This window comes from Dipodomys ordii, unplaced genomic scaffold (assembly GCF_000151885.1).
Source record: "Dipodomys ordii isolate 6190 unplaced genomic scaffold, Dord_2.0 Scaffold22, whole genome shotgun sequence".
In the NCBI taxonomy this organism is placed as follows: domain Eukaryota; kingdom Metazoa; phylum Chordata; class Mammalia; order Rodentia; family Heteromyidae; genus Dipodomys; species Dipodomys ordii.
The window spans coordinates 5603774-5614753 of NW_012267238.1; positions in this window are offsets into that span (position 1 = coordinate 5603774).

Here is a 10980-nt window from a genome sequence, read left to right on the forward strand (position 1 = left end):
CGTGGGGCCTGAACTCTGGGCCTGGGCGCTGTCCCTCAGCTCTTCAGCTCAAGGCTAGTGCTCTACCACTTGAGCCACAGCGCCACTTCCAGCTTTTTTTCTTTTTGCTTATGTGGTGCTGAGGAATCGAGCCCAGGGCCTCGAGCATGCAAGGCAAGCGCTTTACCACTGAGCCACCTTCCCAGCCCCTATTGCTTTATTTTTTTAATTATTTTTAATTTTTTCTTTTATTGTAAAGGTGACAAACAGAGGGGTTACAGTTACATAGGTAAGATCATGAGTACATTTCTTTTTGAACAGTGTTATCTCCTCCCTCATTTTCACCCATTTCCCCCCCCACCCCCACCCCCACCCCATGAACGGTTTTCTTTTTTCTTTTTTTTTTTTTTTGTGTCTGGTCGTGGGGCCTGTACTCTGGGCCTGGGCGCTGTCCCTCAGCTTTTCAGCTCAAGGCTAGCGCTCTACCACTTGAGCCACAGCGCCACTTCCGGCTTTTTTCTTTTTTCTTATATGGTGCTGAGGAATGGAACCCAGGGCCTCATGCATGCAAGGCAAGCGCTCTACCACTGAGCCACCTTCCCAGCCCCCATGAACGGTTTTCTGATGTAGCCAAACAGCCAATATACTAAATTTCCTTGGTTGTATCTTTTTATTTTTTTAATGGTTTATGGAATTAGGGAGATGGAGATCAAAGGTCACAACTTTAGATAAGAGGAATCCATGCCACATGATTGTGGTGAATTTTTAATAACAGTATACATTATATGTTTGAAAACAGTGAGACTAGACTTTAAGCATTCTTACCACCAAAAAAATAAATATATAATGTAATGCATATGCTAGATTGATTTAACTATTCCACATTGCCTACATAAGTCAAAACATGACATGTACCATAAACTTTTTTTGTGTGTTGTATGGGATTTGAACTCAGAACCATTTGTTTACTAGGCTGGTACTCTACCACTTGAAGCATGCCCTTAGCCTTTTTTGCTTTATTTATTTTGGGGATAGAATTTTGTTTTTTTTTATTGTGAAAATACTGTACAGAGGGATTACAATTACATGGGCAAGATAATGAGTACATTTCTTATCAAGCATTGTAGCCTCCTCCTTTGTTTCCTCTTCCCATCCTTTCCCATCCTCCCCCGCCCTCCCACCCAATCCTCCCTGCTCCCCCCCCACACCAAAGTTGTAAAGTTCTCCACATAACGACTTGTACATCTCATTGTTGCAATGGGTCCACCTGTATCTCTATTTAAACGATTTGTTTTTCCCATTCCCCTCCACAAATTATACCGACATCAAATACAGTGAAAGCAGGGGTTATACTGTGGGGGAGGGTAGAATTTTGGTTTTATTCCTGAATCACAATCCTCCTATTTACATTTCCCAGGGATGACAGGCATAAGTCATCATACCTGGCTTTTTATTAGTAGAGATACAGTATTAAAATTTTTGCCACATTAGCTTCAAACCACAAACTTTCTCATCTCTGCCTCCTGAGCAAGTAGGATTATAGGCATGAGCCACCAGCACCTGGCTGTTTTCATTAATCTTTTCTTGCAGTGTGTGACTTTTTGGTTTGTTACTAATGATGATTAAGGTGAAATTGCTCAGTCTCCTCCTTGGTGATTTTATGGACAGATGCTTTGAAATGATGTGACAACCTCATTCATCTTTAGAATATTAATTTCAATATATTAATTTGTTTATATAGTTTCCTATTTTATCCACTTGATTGCCATGTTTTTTATTCTTATCTTTTATTTTTCCAGTCCTAGGGCTTGAACTAAGGGTCTGGGTGCTGTCCCTGAGTTTTTTACTCAAGGCTAGCACTATACCACTTGAGCCACTGCTCTACTTCCGGCTTTTTGGTAGTTAATTGGAGATATGAGTCTCACAGACTTTTGTGCCTAGGCTAGTTTCAAACCCTGATCCTTAGAGCTCAGCCTCCTGAATAGCTAGGTTGAGCCAATGGATCCTGACCTTGTTCATTTTGATTCTGGAAACATCCCCAGCCCAACCAGTGGTAGTCCCTTCACGTTGGATTCTGGATCCTTTTAAGAAATCTCCATCATCCTTGAGTATGTCTTTACTTTTTGCCATAAAAGATGTTACAGGCTGGTTTTGTATTTTTCCTGCCCCTATCTTAAGATCCAAGATTCTCTAAGGAAATGCTAAAATGGTGATGTTGTAGTTCTATTAGCTAGAGTTCCTTTATTAAAGAAAACAACAACTTCCTTCCACCTACTATACTGACTTATTTCCTTGAGATTTATTTAAATTACATATCAGGATGAAGGTCTCTCCTGTGACTCATCAATTTCATAACAATGAATTCCTTTTCTAGCCTTCTCCAGAGGTTACTAGTAAGTTTTTTTGTTAAGTATTATTATGACCTTACTAATTTTTAGGTATGCCAGTCTATTTGCCATTATTCCTCTTGATGTCCAAATTGTCCCATCTTTGGCCAATGGAAATTTGGTTTTGAACATTTACTCTTCCTGATAGAACAAAGCCACACTTAGTTTTTCCACCAATGAGAAGGTTGTTGGGAATTTCACTTGGGATTGCATGCACTCTATATGTCAATTTGGGGAGAAAAAAACATCTTTGAGTTCAAGAGCCTTCCTATTCATGAACATGGTATATATTCCTGTTTATCTGGGTTTTCTTTAGTATCTTTCAGTGAAGTTTTGCTTATGATCTTATATATCTTTAGTTACATTTATTCCAAGGTATTTTTATTGATAGAGCATTATTTTTTAACTGAAAAGGTGATAGTGTTACCACTTTTCAGTGTTTTTTTTTTTTTGGTTGGTGATGGGAGTGGTTGTGGTTTTTGCCAGTACTGGAGATTGAACTCAGAACCTTGTACTGACTAGACAGGTGCTCTGCCATTGATCAATTCCTCTAGTCCCCTATAATTATTTTCGTATATTGATTTCATACTAGAAAAATCTTAAATTCTTTTATTAGTTCTAATAATTTGACTACAGAATATTTTGCTTTTCTATGTAAAAAATCATCTGTGAAAAACTGATTTTTTTCCAATTCACAAAGTGCTACTTCTCTTCTTCTTTTTTCCTGGACCTTTTAATATGATGTTGGGTAGAAATGGCAGTAGCAGTCATACTTGCCTTAATCTTAGTTTTGAAAAGATTGTTTTCAACCTGATATGGTATTTCTGTAATTCCAGAATTACAGGGAAACTAAGGCAGGAAGATCACAAATTCAAGACCAGCCTGATCTATATAACAAAACTTTGTCTCAAGAGGGAGGGAGAAAGAATATCTTCAAAATTCAGATTTTAATCGGATGCTTGCTACAGGCTTTTTGGAGGGGGATAGAAAGGGATTAAGTATTAAATTTAGATAATTACTTTATATTACTTGCTAAGAATTTTACTTTTAATCATAGATAAGTACTGAAATTTATCCATTTTTAGAATATGTTTTGAAATAAGTCCATGTGTCTCTCCTCTTACTGTGATATTAAAAAACAATTTATTTACAGATCTTTTGTTAGAGAACCAAACTGTATATGAAACTGAGTCTTTAGAGTTTTAAGATTTGTTCTATAGCTTAGTTCATTGTCAGTGTGCAAAGGAGGTTTATATGTGTTTTAACATTGGATATGCTCTCCAAGATGTACCTATTCACTAAGTCACTCCTTATTGGGATTACTAAAGTCTTAGGGATGCTTTTTTGTTTACTTGATTTATCAAATACTATGTGGTCATTATTTGTCTGATACCAATTAAACAATTTTATTTCTTCCTGGTTAACTGAATTTTTTAAGGTAGTACTGGGGTTTAGCTCAGGGCTTTGTACTAGTCAGGCAAGTGCTCTCCTACATGATCCATTCTTCCACTCCTATTGCTTTTGTTATTATTTGAATAGGGTTTTACATTTATGCCTGGGCTGGGCTGGATCGTGAGCCTCCTATTTCTGCTTCCTACATAACTGGGATGACAGATGTAAATCACTATGCCCAACTTTTTAAAAAAAATTTGTTGAGGGCAGGCACTGGTGGCTCATGCCTATAATCCTAGCTACTCAGGAGGCTGAGGTCTGAGGATTATGGTTCAAAGCCAGCCTGGGAAAGAAAGTCCATGAGACTCTTATCTCCAATAAACCACCAGAAAATCAGAAGTGGTGCTGTGGCTCAAGTGGTAGAGCACTTGCCTTGAACTGAAGAGCTCAAGGACAGCACCCAGGCCCAGAGTTCAAGCCCCCTGACTGAAAAAAAATTAGTTGAGATGGGACACATGAACTTTTTTCCAGGGCTGACCTTAAACCATAATCCTTGGACAGCTGACTCTAGAATAGCTAGGATTACAGGTATGAGCCTCTGTGTCCAGTTTAATTAGATTTTTTGTGACCCACTTTACAAAACCCTTTTAACATTTCCATTTTCAAGTCTGCTTTGTCTGGTGTTAACTATGTCAGATTTCGTTTAATTAATATTTACCCAGTGTATTTTATCTTTTGATATTGAATATTTGTACATCCTTAAGTTGAATTCTTTTCTTGTTTTGACAATTGTCATCTTTTTACTGTGATGAACAAATTATCCAATTTTTCTACCATAAAGCACATAGTAAGGCTCAGGGAGTGAGCCATCGTCAGCCCTGAAGTTTCATGGAGGTCTGCTAGGAAAGGATTGGAGGGATGTTGAACAGAAAGTGAGGCCTTTTCTCAGAGTGGAGATGTGTGGCTCTGAGACTCTTCTACCCTACAGGACATGGTTCCTGAGAAAAGCATGGCATTTCCATGAACACTTAGTTGAGAAAACCCCAACTTAGTCTGAGGCCACATATCTGTTTCCTAGAAACTAGATAGGAGTGAAACTCGGCCGGTGCCCAGGTCACAGAATACATTTCCTGTTTTTCCTCTACTAACTAATAAAGTTACTTCCTTCGTGTGCTGTGGGGCTCAGCAGGAAGGCCCCGCTGCCTGAAGGCCTGAGGCCAGCTGTTAACCGTCACCCAGCTCCAAATGGAGGACGGAAGTGGCCTAGGCTCCTCTGGAGCAGAGCTTCCTGTCAGGACTGACAGTCCTGCACCCCAGGACACCTTGACAGTGGTTCTCCCTATAGGCACCATCTCCACTCTGACCCTTGCCAGGGCCCTGTGTCTGGCCGAGAAGTCTCCTGGATGTCTGATTAGTACTTGAAATCCCCCAAGTCCCCAAACGATCATCTATGCTTGCCTCACGCTCCTCCTTGTGTTCTTAGAGTCCCCATGTCACCGTGCTCCCTACCTGGTCCCCGCCATCATGCTCAGAGTCCATGTTCCAGGCCTCTGGCTCCAGCACAGCAGTTGAGGAGAGCTCTCTTGGCTCGCCACAGCTCTGCTTCCCATTCTGGAACCTTCTCCACGACAAGTGTTGCTCAGATTCATTACCATGCTCCTGCCATTATACCCAGCTCTGCATGTGGTCTGGAAGGACTGCACAGAAGAGTTGTTGAACAAACAAATCAATTTGCAGTGAATGAATAAATCCTTGGCTCTCTGGAGTTTTCTCCAGGAAAATACCCAGCATTCAGTATGACCCCCCCCCCCATCCTCCCTGCCTGTGGTTTCCAGAACCTGCTGCTCCTGCTCTTGTAGTTGCAGTTCAAATGGGCTGCCATGGCTATGTGCTGAGCAGCAGGATAGGCTAGCTACCTCCTCCCATGCCCCAGCACCCAGCCTGGGCCCAGCAGGGCAGCAGCCAGGGAAAAGCTTGCTGAGCAAAGAAGGGGAACAATATGACAGAGTGACAAGAACGTCTAACAGTGTGCATGTGTGTGTGCGTATGTGTGTGTGTGTTCTATACATAACATACCATTTGCTACTATAACCTTATATACTCATCTCAGCTCATATTCTCAGCCATTTTCTCTGGCCAAGTGCCCTCAAGTGAGGGGACACCCTTGCTCTGAGCCTCAGCATCTTCTTTCCACCCTAGGGAGCATGCTCTTTCCTCAGGTGCTGTGAGTCTGAGGAGTGGCCGTGGGCCAGTTGTGGGCTAGAGGGAGGAGGTGTAGGCTGGAGTGGCTCTGTGGTTCCCAGGTTGGTATAGGTCAGTCTGTCAAGGACATGTTCAACAGACAAGCCTGGGGAATGGCTCTGTGGTTCCCAGGTTGGTATAGGTCAGTCTGTCAAGGACATGTTCAACAGACAAGCCTGGGGAAGATGATGAGTATAACTCTGACATGATCATAATGATAAGGCCTTGAGGAGAGGACCCCAGCTGGCCAGAGAATCAGGAAACCCGGGCCCAGATCCCACTCTGCCACTCAGTAGCTTATGGAGTCTTGGCCAATCCCTTTTTACCTCCTCCAGGGCCTCTTGCTTCTTCCTGGTACATAGAGGAGTTGTCCAGTGGGGAACTCACTCTCACAGCGTCCCAACCGCTTCTCCTCCATCGTCAACCATTTCACCTGTGTGCAGAGCCTGGGGGATGCTCAGGTCCTATGAGTATGCAGGTGGATGCTGGATACTTCTAGGGCCCTCTGCTCAGTGAATATAATCATACTTTTATCTACTAAGTGTAAGGTCTTGAGGGCAGGGGTCCTGGCTTGCTCTCCTGCATACACTCATTCATTCACTCTTCATTCATTCACCCATTCACACACTTAATGAACCACTGCCTCTGCCAGATATTCAGCTGTGCCCAGTGTAGGAACCACATAGATCATAGCACTCAATGCCTGTCTCCCAGGGGTAGGCCTTTGCTAAGAGTTCAAAGCCAGGCACAGATATGATGTCCAGCCTGAGGCCTGCAGGGATGAGATGACACCCCAGTGCCCTCCACTCTGTGGAAGGGGAGGTGGGGTGTAGATGTGCTGAGCCGGCCTCTCTTCACAGGCTTGATAAGCAACAGCTCCTTCCCTCAAGGTTGTTCCAAGAAGCAAATGAGGCTGGCAGGCATTACCTGAGTTCTGTTGCTCAGGACAAGCTCATGCTGATTGTGAACAGTCCACGGGGCTGGTATATGAGGAGCCCACTGAGAAATGCATCTGTGTGTCCATCCCTCCCTCAGCCACACATTTCCTAGCATCTGTTGAACAAAGCATGTTCTGGACAGCTCAGCTCAGCTCAGCTTGGTGCAGGACTTCTTGAAAACCTTTGGAGATGCTTATCTCCACCCAGGTGTGCTTCTCAGAAAGCACTGCCTGCTTGTTGAGCATGAATGTAGGTCCTGGCACAGAGCTCAGGCCTGAGCACCTCCCTCCAGAGCTTGTGCCTAGGAGCAGGAGACAGAGAGAAGCTGAAAGCAGTCTGCCTGGGCAGCGGCCACTTATGGCCGTGGGGCTGTGGGAAGTGTTAGGCAGAAGGATCAAGTTCATCTTGTGGAAGGCAGGGTGAAAAAATGAAGTAAAGGACTATGGCCATGTTGTCCTGCTTTGTTGTCTCTTCTCAACACAGATACACACACACACACACACACACGTACCCACATGCATGCACACATGTGCACACACACGTTCACATATCACCATTGTGTTAGATTTGTAATTCTCATTTTCCAGATGTGGAAGCTGAGACTTAGAGAAGCTAAGTTACAGGAATGGAGCTGTGGCTCAAAGTGTAGAGCATTAGCCTTGAGCAAAAGAGCTCAGGGACGGTGCCCAGGCCTTGAGTTCAAGCCCCACAACCCACCAAAAAAAAAAAAGGAAAAAGGAAGAAAGAAGAAAGAAGAAGAAGAGAAGGAGGTGGAGGTAGAGGAGAAGGAGGAGGAGGAGGAGGAGGAGGAGGGGAGGAGGAAGCAGCTAATATCCTTACAATCACACTGCCAGTAGGCCACAGGGCTGGAATTTGGCTATTTGTGTGACAGGGGCCAGGGACCACCACCACATGCTATTGCCGCTCTTTCCCAAAGAACCAAAACTTTCCATCTTGTTTTTTGACCACTTCCAAATGTGTGTGTGTGTGTGTGTGTGTGTGTGTGTGTGTGTGTGTGTGTACTAGGGCTTGAAATCAACCTCACATTTTCCCTTAGCTTTTTTATCTATCCATGAGCCTTCTTTTGCTGGTTAATTGGAGATAAGAGTCGCTCAGGATTTGTGTGTCTAGGCTGATCTTTAAGTCTCAGCCTCTTGAGTAGTAAGGTTTTTAGGTGTGAGTCACCTATGCCCTGGTTACCACTTCCAGATTTTATCTTAGAAACACAAGGCTAGAAATTTCCATCCTTTGTCTGTGACAAGCTATAAAGTTGGGACTTCCTGGATTTAATTCCCAGGAAAGGTCACTGGGAAATTTCCACATCTCAACTGCCTAGGAGAGGCCACCTGCCCAGTGCCAGCCCAGATATATTGGGATCTTGGAGCAAAGCAGCAATGTTCCATTATCTGCCTGGATTTGGGGCTATCTATCAGCTTTTCCAACCAAGTTTGAGGCTGATAAGGTAGCAAAAACCCATAATTCCGGACTTCCTACTGGGATTCTGGCCCTGCCTGCAATGTACATTTGCCAGGGAGTTTACAAAATGTCCTATGATCTAGACCCACATGAACTAGAATCTCTGGGTTAGAGCATAGGCATCAGTGTTTTCTCAAGTTTCTTATGGGGTCAGGTGCTGGTGGTTTATTCCCAACTACTTAGGAAGCTGAGATCTGAGGATTGAGGTCTGAGGTCAGCCCTGGGGGGAGGGGGAGAATCCATGAATCTCTTATCTTTGTTAACCAGCAAAAGTCTAGAAATGAGTGTTGCTCAAGTGATAGAGCACTTGCCTTGAGCAAAAACAAAAAAGCCAAGTGAGAGGGCAAGACCCTGAGTTCAAGCCCCAGTACCAGTGATTACATGCTTGCTGGCATGTACACACACACACACACACACACACACACACACACTACCTCACAGGATTGACTCTTCATCTATAGAAATGCCACTGTCCTGGAGGCCAGCCAGGCACAGGGCCTAGCCAGATAGCACAAGCTGGCGCTTCCTGAGGCTCCAGCCCCTGGCAGTTCACTGGTTCCAGGCTAGGGGATATATGACCCTGCTCTTTACCTTCCTGTTTTTGGGTAGTTCCATGTCTGTCTCCACCATAGGACTCATCCTAATGACTTCATTTTAATTTGTCTCTGGAAGGATCTGTCTCCAAATAGGGTCATATTCTGATTAGGATTTCACATTGGATTTCACATTTGCATTACAGGCTCAAGTCATTGGCACCTGGATTCATTTGGCTTTCTAGCTCACAACTAGTGCTCTCCTTCTTGAATCATGCCTCCAGTTCCAGCTTTTTTGCTAGCTCATTGCAGATAGGGTCTCTCGAACTTCTCTGCCAGGGCTGGCTCTGAGCTTCCTGAGTAGCCAGCATTACAGGTGTGAGCCATGGGTGTCTGGTTTTATTGGCACTTGTAATCAGTAGCATAGACTCCCATCCTCTGATGCCAGTGGTGCCAACTTTAGAGCACACGGATGGACCCCGAGCTCTGTGAATCTGCCTTCTCTTCTATGCTCTCTCAGTGTTAGGACCTTCACTGCGGCCTTTCCTTGACTTGGGTGATTACAACCAGAGGGAGGTTGTGGACAGATTCCCAAGTCCAAGGCCCTGGCAGTGAGTAGAGAACAAAGTCCCTATTCCCCTGCGGGACAACACCACCCCCCATCTCAACAATGGCACCAGTCCCTGCTGGGCTAACCTTTCCATGTGATAGTGAGCTTCCAAGCAGAGGGTGCAAGTGCATGGGCTGGAGTGAGGCGCTGTGTGCACTGGGGTGGACCCACAGAGGCAGTGTCTGCAGCCCCCGAAGACAAGAGAGGCAGCCAGGTGCTGGGCAGTTCTACAGATCTTTTTGGTGTGGGGGAGGAGGGTGGCTGGTGGAGTGTCTACACTGGCTCATTCTCAGGATCCACTATTGTTTAGCTTGGAAGCTACTCCAGGCGAGAGCACCATAGGATCCCTGTGGGGTGGGGCAGAGATGACTACCCTGTGTGCCTGCACAGGGCTTGAAGGAGAGGCCTGGGGAACATCTGATTCTTTCACCATGAGCCTCAGTTTCCTTCCTCTCTAATTAGGTTAAGTGGCACCCCAGCATCTGTCTACTTTGTGTGTTTGTGTTTGTGTGTGTGTGTGTGTGTGTGTGTGTGTGTGTGAGAGAGAGAGAGAGAGAGAGAGAGAGAGAAAGAGAGAGCACCTCACATCTTAGGTGAGCACTTGAGCACCTCCTACCCCAGCTTTTGACAGAGCAAGTTGAAGGAAAAGGCTCCACTTTTCTACCCACCTTCTGCTTTCCCCCTTCCCCTCAGAGGAGGGGTGGCTGAAAGCCCTTCCCTGGAAGTACCCTGACTCATTTGGCAGGCAGGGAGGGGCAGTAAGATCAGTAAGTTCCAAGGAGTGGGGTGGGCTGTGGCATCCTCTCAGTGTTACAGTGGGGAGATTAAGCTCCCTTCCTGCTGCTGTGTGACCTCGTGTGAGTCGCTTGGCTTCTCTGAGCTAGCTTCATCTACTTAATGGGGATCACAGTACAAACGCCTTTTTGTTGGGAGATTTAAATGCCATATGATACTGGGTAGCTAGAACTCTGGTTACCTCTGCATCCAGGGAGCACCTGGCATGGAGGTTCACCTTTCCTGGGAAGTTAGTATCCTCAGATCACCCCCAAATAAACATGTCTTTGGCTGGTTGCAACCCTAGAAGTTGAAAAGATCACTTTTCAGGGTGCCTTTCTGGTGACTCCCGGGACATTGGGATTTCCAGCAGCCAGAGAGGACTTGGCTCCCTTAGGTAGCCACAGGACTGTCGAAGCCACCACATATGGCCTCATTCATGCCTTTCTCCCCTCCCCCCCTCTCCCCCCCCCCGCTGCAGCCTCCCAGGGAAACTGATCTAGCCAAGGGACCCTCATTGGCACCCTGAGATGATTGCAGCCAGTTGGTGCAATACTGGGAATTTCCCCAGTATCCCTTTCTCCTTTCCGCAAACCCCAACGGTGTGACCAACTTGGGCAGGGGTGGGGGGGTGGGGGGGGGGGGGGTGG